This window comes from Ailuropoda melanoleuca, chromosome 9 (genome assembly GCF_002007445.2).
Source record: "Ailuropoda melanoleuca isolate Jingjing chromosome 9, ASM200744v2, whole genome shotgun sequence".
Lineage (NCBI taxonomy): Eukaryota > Metazoa > Chordata > Mammalia > Carnivora > Ursidae > Ailuropoda > Ailuropoda melanoleuca.
The window spans coordinates 67,329,034-67,356,222 of record NC_048226.1 but is presented as its reverse complement, the minus strand read 5'-3'; the positions used below and the strand labels follow the sequence as shown (position 1 = coordinate 67,356,222).

The following is a 27,189-nucleotide window of genomic DNA, read 5'->3' as shown; positions in this document are numbered from 1 at the left end:
TATGTTTGCTATTGCACATTGGTAGGCGTTTTTTTTTTTTAATCAGTCACTATTAAATAAGAAATAATGCTAAAATAATTGACAAAATATCACAGAGAGAATTTAATATTAATATTAAAGTTAATATTTATTACATTAGAAAGCAAAGTACAGCTTACTTAGATGCCTACTTTTTTGGAGAAACAGGGTATCAGAAAATAACACAATGCAATAGCTCAGAGATCATGGATCAGCTGCCAGGACAGGATATAAAGCTGGTAGCCAACAAAAGTGGGAGAAGGGAGGGAATGGACAACACATTTCTTCCGCTTGACAATTTTGCCTGAGCTGGGGCTGGCACTATTTATTCACTTTGCCTTCTTAAAACAACAAAGCCTAGAAATGAGGGTAGAAAAGTTGTTTATAAACCTTTCAATGTGATGGATGTCTAAGTGTAGGCTCATGTTGTCCTCTTGTTTCTCATATGGGTTATACCCAACTCTACAAAGCAAGCTATGTATGAATAAAAAAATCTAGGTTTTACTATTTTAAAGCAATGTTATTTGTAAGTATCTCATATCACCATCCTTCATTTTTAATCTTAAAGTAGATCAAACAAATATGTGAGGAATTATTTTTGAAATATGGGAGAGATATAATTCTTAGCTCCAAATTTATTTGCCCATTTGAGTTGTTAAATCTTACGAATCTTCAATTGCTTTTTGTATCTGTTGAAATTATTTAAAAAATTAACTTATCATAAGTAATATTAAAGTAATATTATACTACTTTGCTTATAGTCTGAGAACCTTACAACAGTACACTTTGATTCCTCCTCTGTCAGCTTTTGTACATTGTACAAAATGTAACAATCAATTGTGTAATGTACTGTACAAAATGTAATATATTATCACTTCCATATATGTATAAACACATTATATTGTTATTATTTTACCTTCAAACAGTTGTCATTGAAAGAGACTTCTAAAGTGAGGGGAAAGTAAAGGGAGGAACAGACAGCAATACAATAATGGTAGGGGACTTTACACTGACTTACATCAGTGGTTAGATCATCCAGATAGAAAATCAATGAGGAAACAGTGGTTTTGAAAAACACACTAGATCAGATGAACTTAACATATATATACAGAACATTCCATCTAAAAACATCAGGATAGGGGTGCCTGGCTGGCTCAGTCGGTTAAATGTACAACTCTTGATCTCGGCTCAGGTCATGATCTCAGGGTTGTGAGATCGAGCTCTGCGTTGGACATGAAGCCTGGTTAAGATTCTCTCTCTCCCTCTCCCTCTGCCCCAGCCCATTCTCTAAAAAAACAAAAACAAAAACAAAAATGAAACAAAACCAAACACCAAAAAACACATCAGAATACACACACACTTTTCCAGTGCACACAGAGCATTTCCAGGAGAGATCACATGTTAGGCCACAACACAAGTCTCAATAAAAATTAAGAAGACTGAAATTATATCAAGCATCTTTTCTGGCCACAATGGTATACAACTAGAAATCAATTATAAGGAAAAAAAAATGGAAGAAACAAACAAGTGGAGGCTAAACAGCACACCACTAAACCACCAAAAGGTCAAAGATGCAATCAGAGAGGAAATTTAAAAACAACCTGGAGACAAATGAAAATGGAAATACAATAGTTCAAAATCTTTGGGATGCAGCAAAAGCAGTTTCCAAGAGGGAAGTTCACAGTTACCTGAAGAAAAAAGAAAAAATCTCAAATACACAATCTAACCTTACACCTAAAGAAGCTAGGAAAAGAAGAACAAAGCGAGTAGAAGGAAGGAAATAATAAAGATCAGAGCAGGAATAAATGACATAGAAACCAAAAAGACAATAGATAAGATCAGTGAAAGTAACAGATGGTTATTTGAAAAGATAAACAAAAATGATTAAAACTTTAGCCAGACTCATCAAGAAAGAAAGAGAGAAGACTCAAATAAATAAAATCAAAAATGAAAAGAAGTTATAACCCACACCATGGAACTACAAAGGATTATAAGAGACCACTACAAAAAATGATATGCCAAAAAGTGGACAATCTAGAAAAATGAATAAATTCCTAGAAACATACAATCTTTCAAGACTGAATCAGGAAGAAACAGAAAATCTAAACAAACTGATTACTAGTAACATCATAGAATTGGTAATTGAAAAACTCCTGGCAAACAAAAGTCCAGGACAGGAAGGCTTCACAAGTAAATTCTATCAAACATTTAAAGAGCAAATACCTATCCTTATCAAACTATTCCAAAAAACTGAAGATGAATGAATCCTTCCAAAATCATTATGAGGTCAGCACTACACTGATACCAAATCCAGACCAAAAAAGAAAAAAAAAGAATAAACTACCAAAAAAGAAAATTACAGGCCAATATCCCTGATGAACATAGATGTACAAATACTCAACAAAATATTAACAAACCAAATTCATCAATAAATTAAAAGGATCATCCACCGGGATCAAGTGGAATTTATTCTAGGGATACAAGGATGGTTCAATATCTGCAAACCAATCAAGTGATACACTGCATGAAGAAAATGAAGGATAAAAATTATATAATCATTTCATTAGATGTAGAAAAAGCATTTGACAAAATTCAACATCTGTTCATGATAAAAACTTTCAACAATGTGGGTTTAGAAGGAACATATGTCAACATAATCAAGGTCATATATGAAAAATCCCACAGCTAAAAATATACTCAGTGGTGAAAGCTGAAAGGTCTTCCTTTAAGATCAGGAAGACAAAGATGTCTACTCCTGTAACTTTAATTCAACATAGCATTGGAAGTCCAGCAATTAGACTCCACCCCCCCCCCAAAGGCATAACTGCACTGGTTGTTATATGCAACTGATGAATCACTAAATTCTACCCCTGAAACTAAAAAGACACTATATGTTAACTAACTTGAATCTAAATAAAAATCTAAAAAAGAAATAGAATAAAATGAAAGGCATTCATGTTGTAAGGTATTCAATGTGGAAGAAGTAAAACTGCCACTATTTGCAAATGATGTGATACTATATATATAAAAAACCCTAAACACTCCACAAAAAACTATTAGAATAAATGAATTCAATAAAGTTGCAGAATACATAATTAACATACAGAAATTGGTTGCATTTCTATTCACTAAAAACAAGGCAGCAGAAAGAGAAATTAAGAAAATAATGCCATTTACAACTGAATTACGAAGAATAAAATACCTATGGATAAATTTAACTAAGGAGGTGAAAGACTTGTACTCTGAAAATTATAAGAAATTAATGAAAGAAACTGAAGACAATGCAAATAAATGGAAACAAATATCATGCTGATGGACTGGAAAATTAATATTATTAAAATGTCCACACTACTTAAAACAATCTATAGAGATTAATGCATTCTCTATCAAAATATCAATGGCACTTTTCACAGAACTAGGACAAATAATCCTAAAATTTGTGTGGAACCACAAAAGACCTGATGTAGTCAAAGCAATCTTGAGAAAGGACAAAACTGAAGGTATTACAATCCCAGGTTTCAAACTATACTATAAATCTATAGTAATCAATACAATATGGAACAAGCACAAAATTAGAAAAATAGATCAATGGAACAGAATAGAGAGCCCAGAAATAAACCCATACATACGTGGTCAATTGATCTATGACAATGAAGGCAAGAAGATATGATGGGGAAAAGACAGTCCCTTCATTTAATGGTGTTAAAAAACAGGACAGCTACATGCAAAAGAATGATACGGGACCACTTTCTTTCACCATACACAAAAATAAACTCAAAATGGATTAAATATAAGACCTGAAACCATGAGACTACTAAAAGAAAACATAAGTCATACCTTGGACATTAGCCTTAGCAATATTTTTCTAAATCTGTCTCCTCAGACAAGAGAAACACAAGCAACAATAAGCAACTGGCACTATATCAAACTAAATAGCTTTTGCACTGTGAAGGAAACCATCAATAAACCAAAAAGGCAACTTACTGATTGGGAGAAGATATTGCAAATCATGTATCTGATAAGGGGTTAATACCCAAAAAGTAAACAAAAACAAAAACAAAAAAACAACCTCATTTAACTCAACAGCAAAAATCCCACAAACAATCCAGTTAAGTAATGGGTAGAGGAACTGACTAGACATTTTTCCAAAGCATACAGATGGCCAGGAAACACCTGAAAAGGTGCTCAGAATCACTAATCATTAGGGAAATGCAAATCATAACCAAAATGAGGTATCACACCTCACACAGTCAGAATGGCTAGTATCAAAACGAGAAGAAATAACAAGTGTTGGCGAGGATGTTGAGAAAAGGGAACCCTCATGCACTGTTGGTGGGAATGTAAATTGGTGATTTTCTTTAGTATGTTCATACTTTCCTCTACCATCTTGTACAGATGACACAAGTTATAATAACCATTTTAAAGTCCTTGTCTAATTCTATCCTCTTTGTCATTTTGGGGTCTGTTTGTATTAACTTATTTTTCTCTTTATTATGGGTTCTATTTTCTTCTTCTCACACCTCATAGTTTTTTTAATGAATGCTGGACATTATGAATTTGACTTCACAGCAAGGGATTTCTGTACTCTAAATATCTGTATTTCTTCAAACATTCCTTTAAATATTTGTACTGAGATGCAGTAAAATTACTTGGAAACACTTTTTTAGTTCTTGCTTTTAAGCTTTGGTTTTTGGATGGAAGTAGAGCCATGTTTAGTCTTGGCTAATTTTTCTCTACTAATGAGGGATACCTTTGATACTCCATGTATTATGAGATTTTCAACTATGGCTTCTTGTTTGTCATCATGCCTCAAGCAAAAAACAATAATAAATACTGCCGTTATGTGTCTCAAAAAACTCCCCTTTATACCTGGGCAGAGTGAACTTTAGAAAACATACATTCCTACAAACCTCTCCATCCCTTCCATCACATTCTCCTCAGAATTAAGTCCAATCTTTTTAGCATTGTATTAACAGCCCTTTCTACTCTGAAGGCCACCTTTTCTCCAGCCTATCTCTCCTGTCCCATCTACCAGATTGCTCAAAGTTGTCCAGCCATATCTGGCATTCTTACACTTTCTTGTTCGCAGTGCTTTCCCTTCTTGTAGTACCCCTTCCCACATTTTCTGCTGGGCACATATCTATTTAACTTTCAAAGTCCTCCACCTCTACAGGAAAAACTGATTACTTCCTTCTCTCTGCTCATCCTTTTTTTTTCCTCCACACCTATTATTCACTAATCTGCTATTTAAGAAATTCTCCAACTTGCTAATACACTCCTTTATTATCTGGCACTGTATATGTACAATAAACACTTGTTGAATAAAGTAAATATCCACAGGCTAGTGGATCTCAGCATCTAGGTGTAGCATATTGACTCTTCCTCTCCCCAAAAGAGAGCTGAAAAGTTCAACTTAGCTTTCAGATAAAATAAGGTAAAAGATCACAGCAGTTTAAAGTTGGTTGATAAGAATCAGCTGGGACACATAAAACTACTGATTCCTGTGACCCCTCTAAATGTACTGAATCAGAATTTCTAGAGATTCTTAAATAGTTTTCATGAGCACCCTTGGTGATTATCATCATCACGTTTAGAAAACACCCATTTACACATATATGTGTGTGTGTAGTATATATTACATATATAAAATATATATTACATATATATAATATATATTACACTTAATACATATATATACATATGTAACATGTTATATAACATGTTAGCATCGATAAAAAACATGAACACTAAAAAACTGAAAAGAAACTGGACCTTTAGAATGAATCAGAATAATATTCCAAAAATAATCACTGAATTCTAGAACTGAGAGGACTTCATTTACTGCAACTCCCTTGCCCTAACTCCCCCGTTTTACACTGGAGGAAACTAAAGCCCATAGTGCGCAAATGACTTGACCAAGATTCTATCCTTAGTAGCAAAGCAAATTTTATAGCAATTTCTCTGATGCCTGGTTCAGATTTATTTCCATAATATCATAGTGTGTAAGTTCCAATTTAGTTTAGATTTTCAGAAAAATCCAAAGGAAATTTATAAAACGTTAAAACACATTTAAGTATGCAGTTTTATAATTATAAATCAATTACAAAACGTTAAAAACGTTTAAGTATGCAGTTATAAAACGTTAAATTATATCAATTATAAAACGTTAAAACACATTTAAGTATGCAGTTTTCTTTATTAAAGGAATAAAGTCTTTTTTAAAAAAACTTGTAGATTACCCTATGGTAGCAAATTCTAGCAGTCAGAAATCTACAACATCTGAAGGTTATCTACTAAGAGCTGAACCTAATTTTTTAATCATATAATATCATCTAGGCTTCACAATAATATTAAGAATTAAGGAGTATTATTCCAAATTTACAGATGAGGAAAGAGGCTCAGAGAAATAAAAGGTCTGTCTACCTTTCAAAGACATTAAGTGGTTGTGCTAGGATTTAAACCCAGTTTTTGTGACCCATTCTATGTTTTTTGTACTATGCTGTATCACTTAATTTAGAAGATGACTAACAATAATAGTTACTAATATAATGATTAATTATTGCATTGAGACAAAGGCAAATTTCAATAGATTTGAAAAATGTCCTGATGATTTTGGCAGCAAAATTTTACAAAGAAACTTGGTAAAAGGGATCCACCTTCGTTCCTATTTAGTATGATACAAAATAAAATAAATTTATATATAATCAAAATAATGAAAAAACATAAAATTCTGTTTTAAATAATCAAATAACGTAGGGCTATTTTTAAATGATCTGGATCAAATCCAAATCCCCATGTAACACTCAGGTTAAAATCACCATAGCCCATGAAGCTTCCTTCTCATAATGAAACCCTTTTAAAAGAGTAACAATTTAGGGGTGCCTGGGTGGCTCAGTCGTTAAGCATCTGCCTTTGGCTCAGGGCATGATCCTGGCGTTCTGGGACTGAGCCCCACATCAGGCTCCTCTGCTGAGCCTGCTTCTTCCTCTCCCACTCCCCCTGCTTGTGTTCCCTCTCTCGCTGGCTGTCTCTCTGTCAAATAAATAAATAAAATCTTTAAAAAAAAAAAGTAACAATTTAAAATAAGATAAAAGATTTTTCAGGCAGTTATTTTTCTCTAGTGAAATCATATTAGTCTATGCAGACTACAAGTGATATCTTAGTGTAAATCTATGTACCCCTGAATTTGTCATTTAAGTCACTATTGTTTATTTGAGGAGGAGGAGTAGAGATTAAGTACTAAAGAAGCTCCCACTCCCATAAAGAAAAACCAATACTTTTTTGGGGTCTTTGTTTCTAGGACAAAAAAATGGTTTGTTCAGGATATTTAGACTTTTTTGATAGGATGCCAACATGTTAAAATAAACTGTATCTATCTAGCTTTACATTTTCATAACCTGTGCAGGTTCGCAGGTGCTTGGACACGTATGATTCTTTACCACCAAACAGTATGAAGGCATGAAAACATGTACACCTTTCACTTATGCTCTATTGCTACGAACTGGTCCATGTTAATAAAACACATTAAGCACTTGGTACAATTAAGGAATTATTCTGTCTTCTGCTTGACGTGCAGAGTGAAGTAAAGATGCTGCTCCTGACAGCATTTTCAGTTTTGTTGAACGAAGCAGGTGAGGAGTGAATGGACAGGCAGATAAGAATGAAAACAAGTTAAACAAATAGTAGATATTGCTGTGTGTGTCTCAAAAAACTTCCAGTCTACTATGATGAAAACACTGATTTAGAAAGCATGAGTTTATCACCTATTATTGGCCTGGCACTACCTGAGGCACCAGCAATGCTGAGCTAAATAAGGTCATGTTTATTACCAAAAAATTTAAGATTGGGTCTTTATCCTTCAGAAATAAATGCAAGATGTAACACACAGTGCTATACATTTTGGGACATTCAAAGATGAATCAGACTTTGAGCTTGCCTTCAAAAAAGGCTGCAGGGTAGTAATTCCCTCTTCACTAAAAATAATTACAAACAGGTATAAAAAAAAGATTTAAGAAGCATTAAAAAATATAAGAGCGGTTCAGGTAGAAACTGGAGGGATCTGGGAGTGTAAGTGATATTTAAACTTGGCCTTGAAGTCTAGATAAGATGGCAAAAGCCTCAGATTCGGGAGGAGAGGTAGAAAAATTCAAAAAGCAGGATAAAGGAATGATGATAGGAAAATCATGAGTATGTTCAGGAAGTAGGAGGTACAACAAGTTGGCTACCCACATTTGAGTGAGACTTTGTGTTGAGACTGTTATGCTCATGGAAAGACTTTGAGCATCCCTGCCCCAACACTCTAAATGCAGATTATGGACCCTCAGCAACCCTGACAACCTAAAGTCTTTCCAAACAACTGAATCCCCACCCAGACGATAACTACAGGATTTTCTGTGTAGAAAAGATAAAACAGGAGAGATAAGTTAGGGCCTTGGGTTTTAGGCAGAATTCTTATTTAATTCAATAGGCAAAGGGAAAACATCGAATGTTTTTGAACAAAAAAGTGCTATGACCCTAAATAAACTTTAGGCTGATTATTCCTGGCTGCTCTGTATATTGGACTGGCTAAAATGAGATAGAAGGCAGAGTCAAGAGAATATTTAATATTGTGGCACAGTGGTAAGGGTCATATGCCCATATCAAAAGATGAGGCATGCAATAGGAGACTTTATTGAGAAAGCAAAGTGCTCAGCAAAATTTTTTGTACACAGAAGTGCTCAGTAAATGACAAGGTCTATAGAAATAATAATAATGAAATAAAGTCTCCTATTGCTATAGACATCACCATTTAGCACCATGAGCACATCTGTGTGCAAGGAAATTGCTTTCTCACTTATCTTTACAAGCTCTCCAAAGTCCCAAAACTTTTTGTGACCCTCAAAAAGTTATGAAAAGCTAAGGACTCCTACTCTTATTCCCATTTTATAGATGAGGAAATTGAAGATTGAAGAAGTTAAGAAACATGCCCTAAAGCCAGCATCAGGAATCCAGATTGTTAGCCTAGTGGCAAATGTAGCAAGTAGTTTAGACATATAATTTGGGTTGGAATCCTGGCTTCATCATTTACCAATTATATAGTCTTGGGAAAATAACTAATAAATCAGTTTCCCCTTTGAAAAAAGGGGAAAAAAACCAGTACCTGTATTTTATGGGGTTATAGAGAGAATGGAGATAATGCTCATCTAGTACTTATCATACTCAGCTAATAATAAGTATACAAAGAATTACTATCATCACCATCATCTTTACCATTTTGAGTCCTCAGATATGGACTCCTAAAATTCTCACACATTACATGTTACCTCTCCTCCATCTTTATTTTTTTATGGAAAAATTAAACCATATCCATTCTATGACAACATTATTTCTGGAAAGAAAAAAAATGTTTTTTAAGTTTATAGAAAGGCTAGGAATCGTTCCAGTTCATTTTACTAGTGTTAAAATAGAAACCAAAGTCAGATTACGCTAAAGAACTGATTTAAAAAATAAAAGGTAAAATACGTACCACAAAATTACTCCTGCTCTTAAAAAGAAAACTGTTTATAAGACTAGAGTGAAAAGGCTGTTTTAAGGTAAATAATATATGCCAGTGGTTACCAAACCCAAAGTTGTGGGGACTTTTGTTTATTTATTCTTAGTACTATCTGTATCTAGCCAACACAGCTATTGGAGAACTAAATGAGGTAATGCATGTAGTAACACAGGATGGTACCTGGCATATATGGTAGGCCATTAATGCATACTACCTATTGCTATCATCATCATCATCACTATTGATAACATGTGATTCTTGAGAATTTTAAGACACATAAATTTGCACTTTGAAAGTCTTCCCAATAGTACCATTTCTGCCAAAAACTATATCACAAATAAAGCACTGACAAAAATCAAATTTCAATTAGCTAAAATACTATCTATATACAATTTATTTGATGTTTACCATATTTTATAAAGAAAGTTAATTTGTAGATTTTTATATAACTAGTTCATTCAGCTTATCGCAAAAGTTGTGTATATTTGCAGCAATAAGAAGCTTTATAAGTAAAGGTACATCTCATTCATTTTTTTAATTCAATTTTTTTATTGACGTATAGTTTACATACAATGTTACATTAATTTCAGATGTACAACTTAGTGACTCAACAACTCGCTATGTTACGCTATTTTCACAAGTGTAGCTACCATCTATCACCATACAACACTATAAAGAGAATTAAAACTGTCATTATTTGCAGATGACATGATACTATATATAGAAAACCCTAAAGACTCCACTAAAAATAAAAACAAAAACAAAAAATCTACTAGAACTAATAAATGAATTCAGTAAAGTTGCAGGGCATAAAATTAATGTACAGAATTCCACTGTGTTTCTATGTACTAATAACAAAGTAACAGAAAGAGAATTATGAAAACAATCCCATTTACAATTGCATCAAAAGAATAAAATATATAGGAAATAAACTTGACCAAGGAGCTGAAAGACCTGTACTCTGATGAAAGAAACCGAAGACAACACAAACGCATGGAAAGATATACCATGCTCATGGATTGGAAGAATTTATATTGTTAAAATATCCATACTACCCAAAGCAACCTAGAGATTCAGTGCAACCCCTATGAAAATACCAACAGTATTTTTCACAGAATTAGAACAAATAATCCTAAAATTTGTATGGAACCACAAAAGACCCCAAATAGCCAAAGAAATCTCGAGAAAGAACAAAGGGGGAAATATTACAATCCCATACTTTAAGATACACTACAAAGCTATAGTAATCAAAACAGTACGGTATTGGCACAAAAACAGACACACAGATCAATGGAAGAGAATAGAGAGCCCAGTAATAAACCCACACTTATATTTCATTCTTAAAATATTTCTTTAATCTGTTTCAATAAATTCATTTCCCACAGAACACTGCTTAGTGGAATTTAGCTTCAGAATGTTAGGATGTCAGCATAATTCATATCTAAAAATATTCTTCCAGCTTAAGATACAATTGACATACAACACAGTATAAGTTTAAGGTGTAAAACATGATGATTTGACACACACATATATATTGTGAAATGATTACCACAATAAGGTTAGTTACCAAATCTATCACCTCATATAGTCATCATTATTTTTGTGTGTGGTGAGAACATTTAAGATCTACTCTCCTACCAACTTACAAGTATACAATATTATTAACTATAGCTCACTATGCTGCACAGGAGATCTCCAGGACTTATTTGATAACTAGTGGCTGGTAGCCTTTGACCACATCACCTAGTTCCACAAATCCACTTCTTTTTTTTTTTTTTTTTTTAAAGATTTTATTTATTTATTCAACAGAGATAGAGACAGCCATGGAGAGAGGGAACACAAGCAGGGGGAGTGGGAGAGGAAGAAGCAGGCTCATAGCGGAAGAGCCTGATGTGGGGCTCGATCCCATAACGCCGGGATCACGCCCTGAGCCGAAGGCAGACGCTTAACCGCTGTGCCACCCAGGCGCCCCCACAAATCCACTTCTAAGAGTACTAACGAGATCGCCTTTAAAGCCTGAAAGATGATTATCTGAAGATTATTCAAAAAAACAAATGAGGCAATTTAAGCCTATACTTCCAACTTTCACTAAGGCATCATGTTGTTTCACACAGATTTTCTAGTAAAGCAGCCTATAAAAGCTAAAGCACTGGACTTATGAATGAGAATGCTTGAGTTTCAACTTAAAATGTAATTAAGCTAATTGTCCAACCTTAGACAAATAAATAAAAATTGATTTCTAATGTTATATCATTTTAAAATGAGAGTGAAAATTATTAACTTTCTGAATTTGTTTAGATTAGTGAACTACTGAGTGTAGTTCTGATAGGAAAAGAAAAAATAGTATACTGCAAAATAACAAAAATTTGTTTCTACTCAAAATGACATATGACTTTTCATTAATCTTAACATTTCTGAAAAATACTTAGAGACAAAAAGTTCAGTGTTCGAGTAGCAGTTCTCAAAGTGTGGTCCACAGACCCTTCAAGGTCCCTGAGACCCTATGAAAGAATCCTTAAAGTCAAAACTAATTTTGTAATAGTACCAGGACATACCCATCTTTTGCACTATGTTGACATTGCACTGATAGTGCAAAAGCAATGGTGAGTGCCTTACCAAGAATCGAGGCAGTAGTAGCAAAATGAGCTACTTCTCCACTATACAATTCTCATACAAAATGAATTGAATAACAGTTTCATGTAAAAATGTCCCTGATGAAATAGTAAAAATTATTTATTAAATCCTCACCAATGAATAGATATTTTTTAATATTCGGTGTGATGAAATGGCAAGTATGCATAAAGCACTGCTGCTACATACCATAGAATGACAGCTGTCTTGAGGGAAAGCAGATGTGCAACCGAATTGCAAGCTATAGTAGCCGACTCGTGAAAACACCTTTTTAATTGAAAGTAACTGACAAAACTATGGTTTTTATCATTGCCAATAAATATTATCTATTGTTTTCCTTGACGTTAACAGTTCATTTAAGAGAAAACATTTGTGAATTACCCAATTCTGAATATTTAAACTTTCAAGCAAAAATTAGCATTATGGAAAACTTGTATTTGCTATCATGAACCTGACAGCTTCCTGGTATTTAGACTTTTCTGATGAGAGAACTGGTAATAATATCAAAAATGTGAATTTTGATGTCATGTAATAAAATGTCAAACTTTTGGAAGATCTGCATAACTAAGTAAATAAATATTTTCCAAATGAATGATGTTACAAAATCATGCATGGAAGTCACTAGAAGTTAATTGTAAGACAACAGAACAAGAAAAGTCCATTCTTATGGTTTCACATTCCATATGTAGCTAATCTTTTAAGAAATTGCCATGATTAAACATAGAGTTACCATCTGATCCAGCAATTCCACTTATAGGTATACTCTCAAGACAAATGAAAAAACGTATCTACACAAGACATCCTTGTGACTGTTTACAGAAGTACTGTTATTAGTAGCCAAAAAGTGGAAACTCACCAAAGGTCCATTGACTGAACAATGGATTAAAAAATGTCATACACATCTATACAATGAAATATTATTTGACAATAAAAAGACATGAAGTGTCTAATAAAAAATAAAGGATTGATATTGACATTATGTGAAACAAAAGGAGCTAGTCATAAAAAACCACAAATGATTCTATGTATATGAAATGTCCAAAATTGATAAATCCATAGAGAAAGAAAGTATATTAGTGGTTGCCTGGGCTGGGGAGGATGGGAGAATTGGTGGATCATGGCTAAGGGACGCAGGGCTTCATTTTGTGGGTGACAAAAAAGTTCTAAAATTGTGGTGATGGCTGCACAACTCTGAATATATTAAGAGCCACAGAACTGCACACTTAAAATGGGTTAATTGTATGACATGTGGCTTATATCTCAAAAAAAAAACCTGTTAAAAAATATAAAGTTAATAGAGTAGATAAAAAAGGGAGACTGCCATATCTCAAGTTTTATTGTAATAACAAAGTAGAAATACTAAGTCACTGGTCATTATCATCAAGTGAAAAGAAGGCAGAAATCATACCCCTATGTGGTATGTTAGGCAGAAAACTGTTCCCCTGAAGATGCCTACATCCTAATCCCCAGAATCTGAATATGTTACTTTATATGGCAAAAGAGACTTTACAGAAGTGATTAAGGTTACAGATCCTGAAATGGGGAGTTTATGTTAAATTATCTGGGTGGACCTGATCTAATCACATGAGTCCTTAACAGCTAAGAACTGTCCTTTGCTGTGATTAGAGAGAGATGCAATGGTAAAAGGTCATAGATATGCTGCCTGTGAAGGACTTGACCTGCCATTGCACTGAAGATGGAAGGAGACCATGAGCCAAGGAATGCAGGAGGCTTCTACAAAAGGCAGCAATAGAAAGCTGGTACAGTGGTATATCAGTTTTCATCCAAGACTGTGTGAGGGAGATTTACCAGAAAATTATTAGGAAATTTCAGCTTCAAGGCTTCTTGGCTTGAATAGGACATTTTACAAGACCCTGAGCCTTGGTTATTTTATATATGTAACTTGTACTCTTTTTAAAAAGGACCAATTTCAGATCCCAGAAAACGTAGATCCACTCCTGGAGAATGCTAAAAACAATATTAGAGGAACTTCCCCCATAGAACTTCCCCCAACTCCCATAGATTCACAAATATCTTCTGAGATTATGGGGGGGGAGGAATATCTTAGAATTTATATGAATATGGTTCCATGAGGAGAGAGAAGCCTCAGGAAAAAAATGAGAAAAATGAGAAGTCGACATCAGAAAATACTTTAAGAGTACTAAAATTAATGACTGCAAATAAACCTCTACTGAATTACTGGGAGGAAATCACCTAAGCACTAAAGACATTTATGGAATGATTATATCCAGAATTAGAGTTGTCCATACAACGAAGAGAGTTTAGACTCATCTCTCCCCAAGTGGTTCAAATTTCAGAACAGAAAAAAGATACTTTTGGGTCACTTCTATAAAGAAATTTCTCTAGTCATATTACAGAGAAACTGAGATTTGTCATTAACTACCAGTAAATAAATAAACATAGAAACTGACTTGCTGTAAGGGTTACTTTTTCTTAACTATCTGGTTGTGTCAACTCATCTAAGGTCAACAAATAAGTATTTATTTCTTGGAGAGCAGCACGGATTACCACTGGAGGTCAGTCTTGGGCTTTCCCGCAGGTCACCAAAAAACACTAGTGAAAGACTAGAAAGGGAGGTGAAAACCAAATCTTAATCTTTCATTTTGTAGGTGAAGATACTAGAGCTCTGAGAGACTAAGAAAATGCGTGGCATATAAGGAATTAACTACAGTTGTAATTGATACTATTAATATCAATTAATAGAATTTTTGAAGGTGAAAGGCACATTTATTCTATTTATAATATATATCCTATATTCTAAATGAAGAATAGAAAACTGTCTTGTATAGCACAATTCAAAACGATTTATGTAGATACTACTCCCCCCCCCCAACATCACACAAATCCAAATTAAATGAAATTCTAAAAAATACCTGACCAGTATTCCTCAAAACTGTTAAGGTCATCAAAAGCAAGGAAAATTTGAGAAAGTGTCAGAGTCTAGAGGAGCCTATGATGACTTAACAATAAAGGTAACATGGTATCATTAATGGGATCTTGGAACAGAAAAGAACATTCATAAAATTTTCTTAGGAAAACTGAGGAAATCTGAATAACGCATAGACTTTAGTTAATAATTACATCAATATTAGTTCATTAGTTGTGACAAATGTGCCATACATACTAATGTAAGATGTTAACAACAGGGAAAACTGAATGTAGGGTGTTTGAGAACTCTTTATACTATTTTTGCAACTTCTCTGTAAATTAAAAACTATGTTAAAATAAGAAATGTATTTTAAAAGACCTATACATTCTAAAAATCAGCAAACCTTTAAGTAAATGTATTAGTATCTGAATCTTCCTCTTCTTTGATCTGCCAGCAAGTTAAGAGTCAAATCTGAGGTTCAGGCCTTGTGGCTGAAATTATTTTGTGTTTTTGTTCCTCTGGTCTTAATTTTTAGCAATCTTATTATTACCATTATTTGTATACATCTCTGTAGATTCCAATCTATATTTACTAGGAAAAAAAAGTTTAAATAAAACAAGCAGCTTCCTGCCTTCCATCTCTGAGCCCCGTACCATTCTTTAACTTGATGTCTTACATCTTCTTTCTGGAGTAAAAAATAATCAAATGGGCACCTCCTCAACTCCCTACTACTAAACTCTTGAATCTATTTACAACTACTTACATCTGTAACCATGCTCTCTGTCTCCCCTTTTGTTCTATTAGAAGAGATGTACTTCTTCCTAACATCAACCCTTCTGCATTTGTAGGAAATTAATCTTCTCATTATTTTAGGAATGGTATACTATTGATTTTTCCTTCTCATGCCAATATATTTCAATCTCCCTTCCAACTGAACCCTTCCCATTGACATTCAAACATCCTTGTCTTTTCCATATTTAGAAATAAAACCAGTCAACGACTAAATAATAACCATTTCTTGAGTCTTTAAAAGGACAATAGTCCACTCCAACATGTTTCTTTGGAGGCGTAAGTGAAATACAGAGCTGGCCAAGAACTCAAGACGGTACAAAATGCATGGGAATCCCAATCTGTGGCCTTTGAATTTAGGATTAACTGATGCCTATAAGCAAATATGAAGTTGAAGAGTCATTGCCCTGTCATCCAATTGAGAACAGCTGGAGAAAGAATGATCTAGAGCGCTATATTTCTATTAACATATGCACTGAGATGAACCAGCTCCTTTATCATATTTTTACTCAGAAAGGATAGTAATGAATTAGCTATAACCTATTTTCCTAGGGCTTTCCTTCTTTTATACACCTTTTCAAGTAAATGCAAAGATTGCCCATTACTGGTTTTCTTCCTCTTCTTCCCTAAATCAGTGTTTCAATTCAGACTCTCATCACCTGGATTACTGCTAAAGTGTCCAGTGATCTCCCTACCTAATCCAGCTGTCAATATTCCAAATATGAACTTGATTTTCTCATGCTCTTGTTTTAGGTCCTTCAATGGCTTACCACTGCAATACAATAAAAGGTAAATTTTATATAAGAACAGTTAAGGTCTTCTATAAACTAGATTTTGTTTAATTCTCCCTGTAAACACCCACACAGACCAGTTAGGTCACTGAACTACCTCTCACAGCTCCTCTAACCAATACATTCTCAGAGGAGGGGGTGGGGCAAATAGCACTGGAATACTTATTTAGTTATATAACCTTGGACAAACGAGGTGACTCTCGAGGTTCAGTTTCCATAGCTGTACAATCTGAGACATAGCCCCCAGTTCAGAGGGTTATTGTTAGGACTAAAGGAGTTAAGCTATATGAAACACTTAGACCATCTGGCACATAGTGAGTACTTGATAAGTGGTAGTTGGTGTTATGGATTCTGGGTAGCTGCCTCAGTAACAGACATTCTGACATTAATGGAAATCACTATTGCCAGTGGGGACTTTGTGTCTTCCAAAGCTGTGTTCCAAAGTTAAGTGGCCATTTTTTTTTAAGCCAGGTTTACCAGAGTATAATTTATAAATAATAAAATGTACTCCTTAAAAATGTACAGTGGGTTGGGCTTTAACTAATGCATACAGTTGTGTAATCACCACCACAATCATAATACAGAATATTTCCATCTCCCCCGTGTTCTTTTGTGTCTTCTAAATGTGCATTACTGAACAGGCCAAGTTTTAGAAAGAAAGGTGGGAAGTCATCTATAGCACATTTGCTGAAGTCCAGGAATCTTAAAAAGTGTAGAAGGAAGATTATTCGGTTTAGGCTTTGGTGTTTATTTTATATACCTCTATACTCTGCGAGAAGATTTTTAGTCATTTGCTACAGAAAACCTTTGATGAAGAGCCAAAGTTTTAGAAATAAGCAATTTAAAAATGTATGAAATCTTAGATGAGAATTATATACATTCCCATGGCTCTGATGTTAATATTTTTTAAAAGTTGGTTCTTTTATGTAATAGTAACTGAAATCCCAGAAGTTTGCTTGTTAGAACAAACTGTCGTATAGAAAACCCAGCAAACCATGGACCCTCAGTTATTTTGAACAGTTAGCTCATTTATCATTTAGCTCATTTAACAGCTCAGAAAAGATAAAAATGATTCAGTTACAAACTATTTTCCTAGAGTATTTCTTCTTATATACAAACATTTTTGCAGGTTGTGAGGAATAAGGTATTAAAAGAAAGCATTGGAAATTCAAAAAAATATGAGAAATGAGCAGTTATTAAAGAAACAAGATTCAAGGTCAAAGAAAAGACCTATAACGGTACGAATAGGAAAAAATATGAACATAAAAGAACAGACGAGAAGGAATAGCAATCTTGAGAGGAGAGAAGCTAACTGAGGATGAAGATATAGCTCAGGGGGTTTTACCTGTTCTGATCAGCTTGACTGTAACATTATTTTTTGTTTGTAACTTTATCATGCTTCATAGACAGTATGATATGGTGCTTTATGCCGTTCTTTATTCTTTAGATAGTTGTAGGCAAGCCAAATACAATAAATAATAGCAAAAAGTCTGGGGAAATATAAACCTTACTTAAGTGGAAATATCCTTTACTTTAGAAATATTGAAGAAACATGGACTAAGTACTGTATATTTTCTGACGGCTAAAGTAAAAAAAAAAATTTTTTTTTGTAAATGAGATTTTCCTTAAAGAACATAATTTTTAGCTACCAAGAGAGTGTCAGAACAGGTACCAAGCATCCACAGGATGGGTTACCAAGCAAGTCATTACTGGAGACCGAAAGGAAAGGAGATCTAAGGAAGTGGCTAAAATCAAGTGGTTAGTGGAGGAGGAAGGAGAGAGGGCAAAGGAAGAAATGCTCAATTAGTGTTATAATTGTCTACATTCTTCTTCAGGATATGGAGTGTGTGGATCAAAGAACCCCACCTTCAGATCCCCAGTGATGCGGTTCTATTCTTTGCCCCTAAAAATATGGTTTTTATTTTGCTATAAAAATTTTTATTTACTTTAAAACACTGATTTGAAAATGAGCATGTGTTACTCCTTACATACACTACTTCTTTAAGTAGGCTTAATAAGATGATTACTTGCTAGCCAGGAATAACAGAGTAATTACTGCAGCCAAATGAACATAACCTAGGGCAATCTCAGCCTTCTCATCCTCCTGTTTAGTCAATTTTTAAAGTGTGTACATTGTTTTCTTTTCTTTAAGAATAACTGTAGCTCCTGGAAACAATGGGTGAAATATATAACCCGTATAATATATGCTACATATAGCTGTTTCAAATCCTAACTGAAATAATCTGATGCTATATTAGAATATATTTATTATAGTAGAATAGAGAAAAATATAGCTATGATATTTATGTCTGAACTACCAATATGTGAGGAAAATGGAGAGGTTCGGTCTAAGATGGATCTGAGCTTAGAAGCACATCTGTTTAAATTATTGTACAGTTCAACCAACTTCCGCTCCTCCCTATGGCTTACTTAAAACATTTCAGTCCAGTATTCCAAGTCCTCCACATTATGTATCCAACCTGTCTCCATCAAACACACAGTTCATCACCAATACCTTCCAGTTCTTTTGAAGTGTATGTTGCACACATCTCTCTTTTCTATCTCTATGAACAGAAAGAGGAATTCCTATGAAGTAAGGAATCCACTGATCAACTCATACTGCAAGCATTTATTCGGCATCACATTGTGCTGTATGCTCAGCACTTTCCCTGGGCTTTATCATCTCCATCTTAGAATCCTGAAACAGCGTGTGTATCAGCGAGGCTTTGTTTGTCCGGGTGTAATAAAAAGCCAAACAGCACTGGCTTAATTTAGGTTTATTTTCCTCACATAACTTAGTGCTGGCCGCGGTGGCTCCACATGTCACCTGCACCTCAGGATCGTTTTATGTATCCACTTTGCTGTCCTTAGTGTTTGGACTTTGTCCTCATGTTTGTCACCACGTTCTGCCTCATGGTCACAAGTAGCTGGTCACTTCCATGGTCATGATTCCAAGAAGGTGGAAAAGCAAGAAGGTGAAAACTTTCCCCAGGAATCTGTTGAACACTTCTCTTTATATCTCATTGGCTAGAACTATGTCAAAGGATGTCAGATGATGTCCAAGACTTTTTCTCTCCATCTTTCAGCTTCCCTTATTTCTGTGAGTTCAACTCCTTTTTCTCTCTCTTTCTTTTTAAAAACAGAGACCGGTTTTCTTCATGTGATAGTGGTAAAGGAGAAGAGAGGAGCATGGTCAAAGAAAGCTCTAGTATGATAACATCTGGACTTAATGATCCACAGGAAAGACAGTGTATTCTTCTCAGTGTATTCATAGAAAACACTGCCCTGGTCGGAGTAGTGTGTCCATACTACCACCGCATAGGAGAATGTTGTTTAGCCAAAGGAAAGGAAGTTCTACTGTCAGATGAAGAGGGTTAGAAATGCTGGGCAAAGACAATACTTGTCCCTGTAGCAGCACTGAACAATTGAAAAGCCAATATTGTTTCTGCCATATTATGTGGTATGTAACTTCAGGCTTTAGTTGACAGTATGTTCAAAGTATTGAAGAGAGCCAAAACTACTTTCTGAGGAGTATTCTAGCTCTGGCTATCAGGTAATCCTGAAGTCTCTGTGACCAATGCTGTCATTTGTATCCCAATATTCATCATCCCATTCTTTCACAGTAAAATAATTTTAAGCATGGCACATGGTCATGTATTAGAAGGACTGCATTTCTCAGCCTCCCTTGCAGTTAGGTGTGACCACATGACTAACTTTGGGCTGATGGAAAGTGAACATATCTGATGTATACAACTAACTGTATGTGTGTTTGTGTGTGTGTAACTGTATATGACTTTATATCTTGATCTAGCTCCAATTATTTATCATTGCCTATCTTCCTCATGAAATATGAGCACTAGAAACTTTATCTCTTTTGTTTAATGCTGTCACTCTAGTATCCATTATAGTATTTGATACATAGAAAAGGTTCAGTGTTTACTGAGTAAATGAATAGGTCATTCTTTTCTGCCTATTCCATTCCAACTTTCCCATGAAGCTAGATCTCTGACCTCCTGGCCTAAAGGCTTCTCCTCCTATAGTGAATCACTCCTATAACACTCATTTTCCATAGAGCATGTTTAATACTTTTCATTTACTGCTTTGAGTTCTTAGTTATCAATTCATTTATCTATTTTTTATATCTCAACCAGATAATAAAATCCTCAGGGTGGGGATCACAGTGTACTTATTTTTCATACCTCTTTCACTCTGTAGCCAGTATATCTGGTATATGGAAAGCCCTCAATGAATACTGCTGAATATGACCAGGAAAGACAGTTTATGAGAGCCTTAGGAAAACTTAATGCATTCATTAGATTTCTGGTCAAGAAATCTGTATGAGATAAACATAAGCATGGGTAGAGAATTAAAATTTTTATGGTTTTCTTGATGTTTAGCATGTACCCTGAAGCAAATATGATGCATTTCTCTCTAAGCGTAAGCTTGTTTATCAGGAGACAATTAGGCTTTTTTTAATATCTACAAGGCCTAAGGAAGATTACGACAGGTGTGATAGTTCAATGTACCTAAGAACTCCTTCTCGTGGAGAGGATAGGCAATAAAATACTTAATAACTTTTCCAGGTCTAGATTGTAAGAAATTCATGGTATTTCCTCACAGGCCCTCTTGTCCATTTAAGGCTCTGCTTGAATCCATATTTTATTGGGGCCTGTATTTATTGCTTGGTTACAAGTAGTCGATCCAGGTGCCTCTGAAGGGAAACAAATACTCAGCATAGCAACACCAATGGAAAGTCACCACATGCACATCATCCAAAATCCCCATCTCCTTTTTTAATACAGAAATATGTAACCTCTGACATGGGCTTTCCCATTCACGCCTACAGCAAGACAGACAAAACACCAACATCCTCTCCCATACTGGTCTTAGTCCCCACTTTCAAACTCCACCTCTGCTCACCTGTGTTCTCAAGGTACACTTTGCCTCTGTCCCTCAACTTGCCTAATATTCTACTCCAAAAAACCTCTGTTACTACACCACCACTCAAAGTTTCTTCTCCTCTTTACTCTTAAGTTCCTAGCTCTAATTATTCCTAACAATCCTTAAGTTGGTCAAGGATGCCTTGCAAGAATTTTTCACCATTGACTAAAAAATAAGACTCTCCATTCTTAAATGAAGAAGAACTCCAAAGAAGATTATTTCCATGCTAAAACAGTAATAATGCTGCCAAGAAAACAACTTCCACCACTACTTCATAGAGAACATACTCAATCACAGTACATAGTAAAAAAGTCCAACATATTATATTGTCTTATAGCAAACTGTAAAAATACCCAACAAACTATGTTAGACATATATCTCATTAGTTATTGATAAAAATACACTGCATTATAAAAAATAAACTAACCACTTCAAGTTAACAGACTAGTTTTAGTATCTTATTTATATTGCTAATGGTTTCACAGATTTCAGATAGTCTACTCAGCTTTCATATCAGTTTAAAGCAGTCTAATACTTTAAAATTTGATGCAAATTTTCTACATGCTGTATTTTTTGTATGACAACAACTGAAATAAAATGATATAAAGGTAGGNGTGGGTTTTTTTTTTTTTTTTTTTTTTTTTTTTTTAGATATTTTAGTTATTTATTTGACAGAGAGAGAGGCAGCAAGAGAGGGAACACAAAAGGGGGAGTGAGAGAGGGAGAAGCAGCTTCCTGCTGAATGGGGAGCCTGATGCGGGGCTTGATCCCAGAATGCTGAGATCATGACCCAAGCCGAAGGCAGCCACATAACAACTGAGCCACCCAGCGCCCCTTGTTTGCTTTGTTTTTGAACAATTCCTTACAGTGTCCTGTATACTCACAGCTTTAGGAAAACTTATGATTTTTTTAGTTTCCTTTTATCATATAAAAATGGCCTGCATTAGTTTTCCATAAACAGACTTGCATAAATTAAAATTCTTTAGTTCTCTGTTTATTCACATTCTCTTTCCAAAATTTCCTAACATTTACTGGTACATGTTACTAAACTATCTCTCTTGTTAATTCTTATTGCATGAATGTCATGACTATATTAATAATAACCATTTTTAAATAACTGGGCTTTTATGAGACCAAGATTATCTTGCAAGAAGGCAAAGAATCCTCTAAAAGGTAAACCAATTGTATAAATCACCACAGCCCAGAAATCAAGGATAAATAGTGGAGCTCTATTTCCAGAGAAAAGTTAGAATTGTACATTTGGATTTGACTATGAAGTTATCTAGAAGGTTGACTCTGAACTCATGTAAGTGGCAGAGAACTAGGATGTAAGAAACCCAAATAACATTCCTGTTGTTCTAGCATTAAAGAACCAATTGTTGTCATAGAGATGAATTACAGAATGGAGTATGAAAGGACATGTACTTTGTAAATATGAAACGCACTTTGGGTTTTTGAATATTAATTTCTCTTATGTTCTTTCTTGGCCTACCATAATATGTATAGAGAAACAATAATTTAGAAAAGAGAAATATTCTGGGAGCCAGCAATCATGAAAGTCATAGTACTTGAAGGGGACAAATGAAAATCAAAGAATACAAATATAGCCTGATAGATCCAGTGTCCTCACCCTATCTAGAGTACATTTTTCAGAGCGAAAACACTGGAAAAGTTTTGATCAACATGAGAGGCAATCTGCCTAAACTATCAGCTGGTCATTTTATTGCCTGAAGTGCTTCTCCTTAACTATGTACTTGAAAGTTTGTGTGCCAGTTGCCCATACAATTTATTGTTAAATCTTGGTTTTAGCAATAATCCTTAGATTGTTCCACTGTTTTTCACTTCTATTTCCAAAGATTTGTCCATCTTTCTTCCCCTTTGTTTATAGTGTAAATGTTTCCTCTACTAACAAAAATCATCCACCACATTCTTGAATAACTTTTAAAATTAATCTTTCAAATAAAACTTTGTCAAAGATTGTCTGGAAATATCATCACCATCCAAAACAAGCAGAAGAAAAGAAATAATAAGAATTAGAGCAAAAATCAGTAAAAGCCTCTAGTAAGGCTAACTAAAAAAGGGAGAAAGGGATCAAATGACCAGTATCAGACCTGAAAGAGGGGGCATCACCACAGATCCTATGGAAATTAAAAGGATAAGAAAGGAATATTATGAACAAGTCCATGCCCACAAATTTGATAATCATTTCAAGAAAATGGACCAATTTCTTGAAAAACAATCAGATAAAACTCACAGAAGAAGAAACAGAGGATCTGAATAGGCCTGTATCTATTAAAGAAACTGAAGCAGTAATTAGTAACTTTCCAAAAAAGAAAGCCTCAGGTCTAGATGGGTTCCCTGATGATTTCTAGCATCATTTAAGGGAGAAATTATACCAATTCTCTACAATCTCTTTCAGAGGACAGAAGCAGAAGAAATATTTCCTAACTTAATCTAGGGGGCCAGTATTGCCTTAATAACAAAACCAGAAACAGACATTATAAGAAAAAGAAACTACAGATTAATATCTCTCATGAACGAAGACACAAAAATCTTCAACAAAATACTAGCAAATATAATCCAACAATGTATAAAAAGAATTATATACTACACTAAGTGGGATTTATACTATATTAAGTGTAGAATTATATACTACACAAAGCAAAGCTTGTTTAACATTTAAAACTCAATTAATGTAATCCATCACATCAACAAACTTAAAATGAAAAATCACACGATCATATGAATGGATGCATAAAAAACATGTGACAAAATCCAAACCCATTCATGATAAACATTCTCAGTAAACTAGGAATAGACAGAAATGTCCTCAACTTGATAAACATTATCTACAAAAAACCTGCAGTGAGAAACCTGAAACTTTCCCACTAAGATCAGATAGCAGGCAAGGATGTCCTTTCTCACCACTGTTTTTCAACATACTGGAAGTCCTTGCTGGTACAATAAGGCAAGAAAAGGAAATAAAATTATTACAGATTGGGACAGAAGAACTGTCTCTGTTTACAGATGGCAGGACTGTCTATGAAGAAAATCTGAAAGAATCAACATGAAAACTCTTCAAATGAATAAGTGATTATAGCAAGGTTGCAGCATATAAGGTTAATATGCAAAAGTCAATTACATTACATTTCTATATACTAACAATGAGCAAGTGGAATTTGAAATTAAAAGCACAATAGCATTTATGTTAGATACCAAAAAATGAAATACTAAGTTAGATACAAGTCTAACAAAATAATACAAGATCTATATAAGGAAAACTATAAAATTCTGAAGAATGAAATCAAAGAACTAAATAAGTGGAGAGATATTCTATGTTCACGGATAAGAAGATTCAATATTGTCAAGATGTCATTTCTCAATCTATAGATTCAATGTATCCCAATCAAAATTCCAGGAAATTATTTAATGGCTATTGGCAAACTGATTCTAAAGCTTACAGAGTCAAAAGAGCCAGAATAGCTTATACAATAATGAAGGAGAAGAACAAAAATGGAGGACTAACACTGCCATACCTTAAGATCTAAAGCTACAGTAATCAAGACAGTGTGGTATTGGTGAAAGAATGGACAGATAGGTCAGTGGAACACAACAGATAGCCCTGAAATAGATCCTCATGAATACAGTCAAATGATCTTTGACAAAGGAGAAAAAAGAATGCAATGGAGCAAAGACCGTCTCTTCAACAAACGGTGCTGGAACTAGACATTCACATGCAAAAAAATGAATTTACATATAGACCTAACCCCCTTCAGAAAAATGAACTCAAAATGGACCATAGATGTAAATGTAAAACACACACTATAAAACTCTTAGAAGAAAACATAACAGAAAACCTAGATGATCTTGGGTATGGTGATGCCTTTTTAGATACAACACCAAAGACATGATCCATGTAAGAAATAATTAAAATTAAAAACTTCTGCTCTGTGAAAGATAATATCAAGAGAATTAGAAAACAAGCCATAGACTAGGAGAAAATATCTGCAAAAGACACATCTGATAAAGGACTGTTATCCAAAATATACAAAGAAGCTCTTAAAATTCAAAAGTAAGAAAACAACCCAATTAAAAAAATGAGGCAAAGACTTTTCCACACACCTCGCCAAAGAAGTTATGCAGATGGAAAATAAGCATATGCATAGACAAAGATGCTCCACTTCATATATCATCAGGGAGATGTATATTAAAACAATAAGAGATATCATTACACACATAATAGAATGCCCAAAATCTAGACCACTGAAAACACCAAATGCTGGTGAGGTTGTGGAGCAAGAGGAACTCTCTCCTTCAGTGCTGGTGGGAATCCAAGCCGGTATAAGCTACTTTGGAAGACAGTTTGGTGGTTTCTTACAAAACTAAACATATTCTGACCATGTGATTCAGCAATCACACTCCTTTGTATCTGCCCTAAGGAGTTGAAAAGTTATGTCCACACACAAGTCTGCAGATGAGTGTTTATAGTAGCTTTATTCCTAATTGCCAAAAGTAGGTAGGTAAAGAGTTAACAACAAATTTGCTAAATTGTATAAATTCCTAAAACACATCAGAAATCTATGAATTAGATTTTGCTGATGTGAGAGATTCATAAACTTGGCACAAATAATAGGAATGTAAAATATTGTTTCTAACCCAATTTGCTTCAAGAACTTCATCGAAAATGCCATGGGGAAATATTTTTGCTCTATTTATTTTCAGGGCATATAATTACATCCTTACAGATTGTCTAATGTATATTGGAAAAAAGTTGATATTATAGAGACCGCATAGCTCTATAGCCCTTTTAAAAAAGATACTGAGCAAAGGGTGCCTGAGTGGCTCAATTGGTTAAGTGTCCGACTTTTGATTTCGGCTCCAGTCATGGTCTCAGAGTTATGAGATCGAGCCCCATGCTGGGCTCCGTGCTAGGTGTGGCACCGGCTTAAAATTCTCTCTCTCCCTCTCCCTTGCCCTGCCACCACCATCCCCCGTAAAAAAAAACAAAATAAAAAACAAAACCAAAAAACAAAAACAAAAACAAGGAAAAAGAGATACTGAGCAAACAAAAATCGTTGGTGGTAAAAGATAGTCCTTTAGAATCTTCATTTATAAAACTTAAAAGCTTTATCATTTTTATTTATTTTATTTATTTATTTTTTTAAAGATTTTATTTATTTATTTATTTGACAGAGATAGAGACAGCCAGCGAGAGAGGGAACACAAGCAGGGGCAGTGGGAGAGGAAGAAGCAGGCTCATAGCAGAGGAGCCTGATGTGGGGCTCGATCCCATAACGCCGGGATCACGCCCTGAGCCGAAGGCAGACGCTTAACCGCTGTGCCACCCAGGCGCCCCAAAAGCTTTATCATTTTTAAATAATTTTTTAAAAATAAAGACGACTGAGAGACTAATGTAATAGTTATAATCCATAAACTGTGGTAGAATGGAAAGAGCACTGACTTGAAAGACTTATGTTAAAATTTCAGTTCCACCATTTTTTAGCTATGTGTGAATGATTTCAGGCAGGTCACTTACCATCTCTGAGCCCCTAGATCCTAATATATAAAATGATAATGATGCCCATATCAACTTCACA

General features: G+C 34.5%; 1 protein-coding gene across 7 annotated transcripts in view; it reads right to left on the bottom strand.

Moving 5' to 3' along the window:
• Positions 1-27,189, bottom strand: part of VPS13B (vacuolar protein sorting 13 homolog B) — a 768,204-nt gene that overhangs the window by 224,483 nt on the left and 516,532 nt on the right. The window lies entirely within an intron of this gene.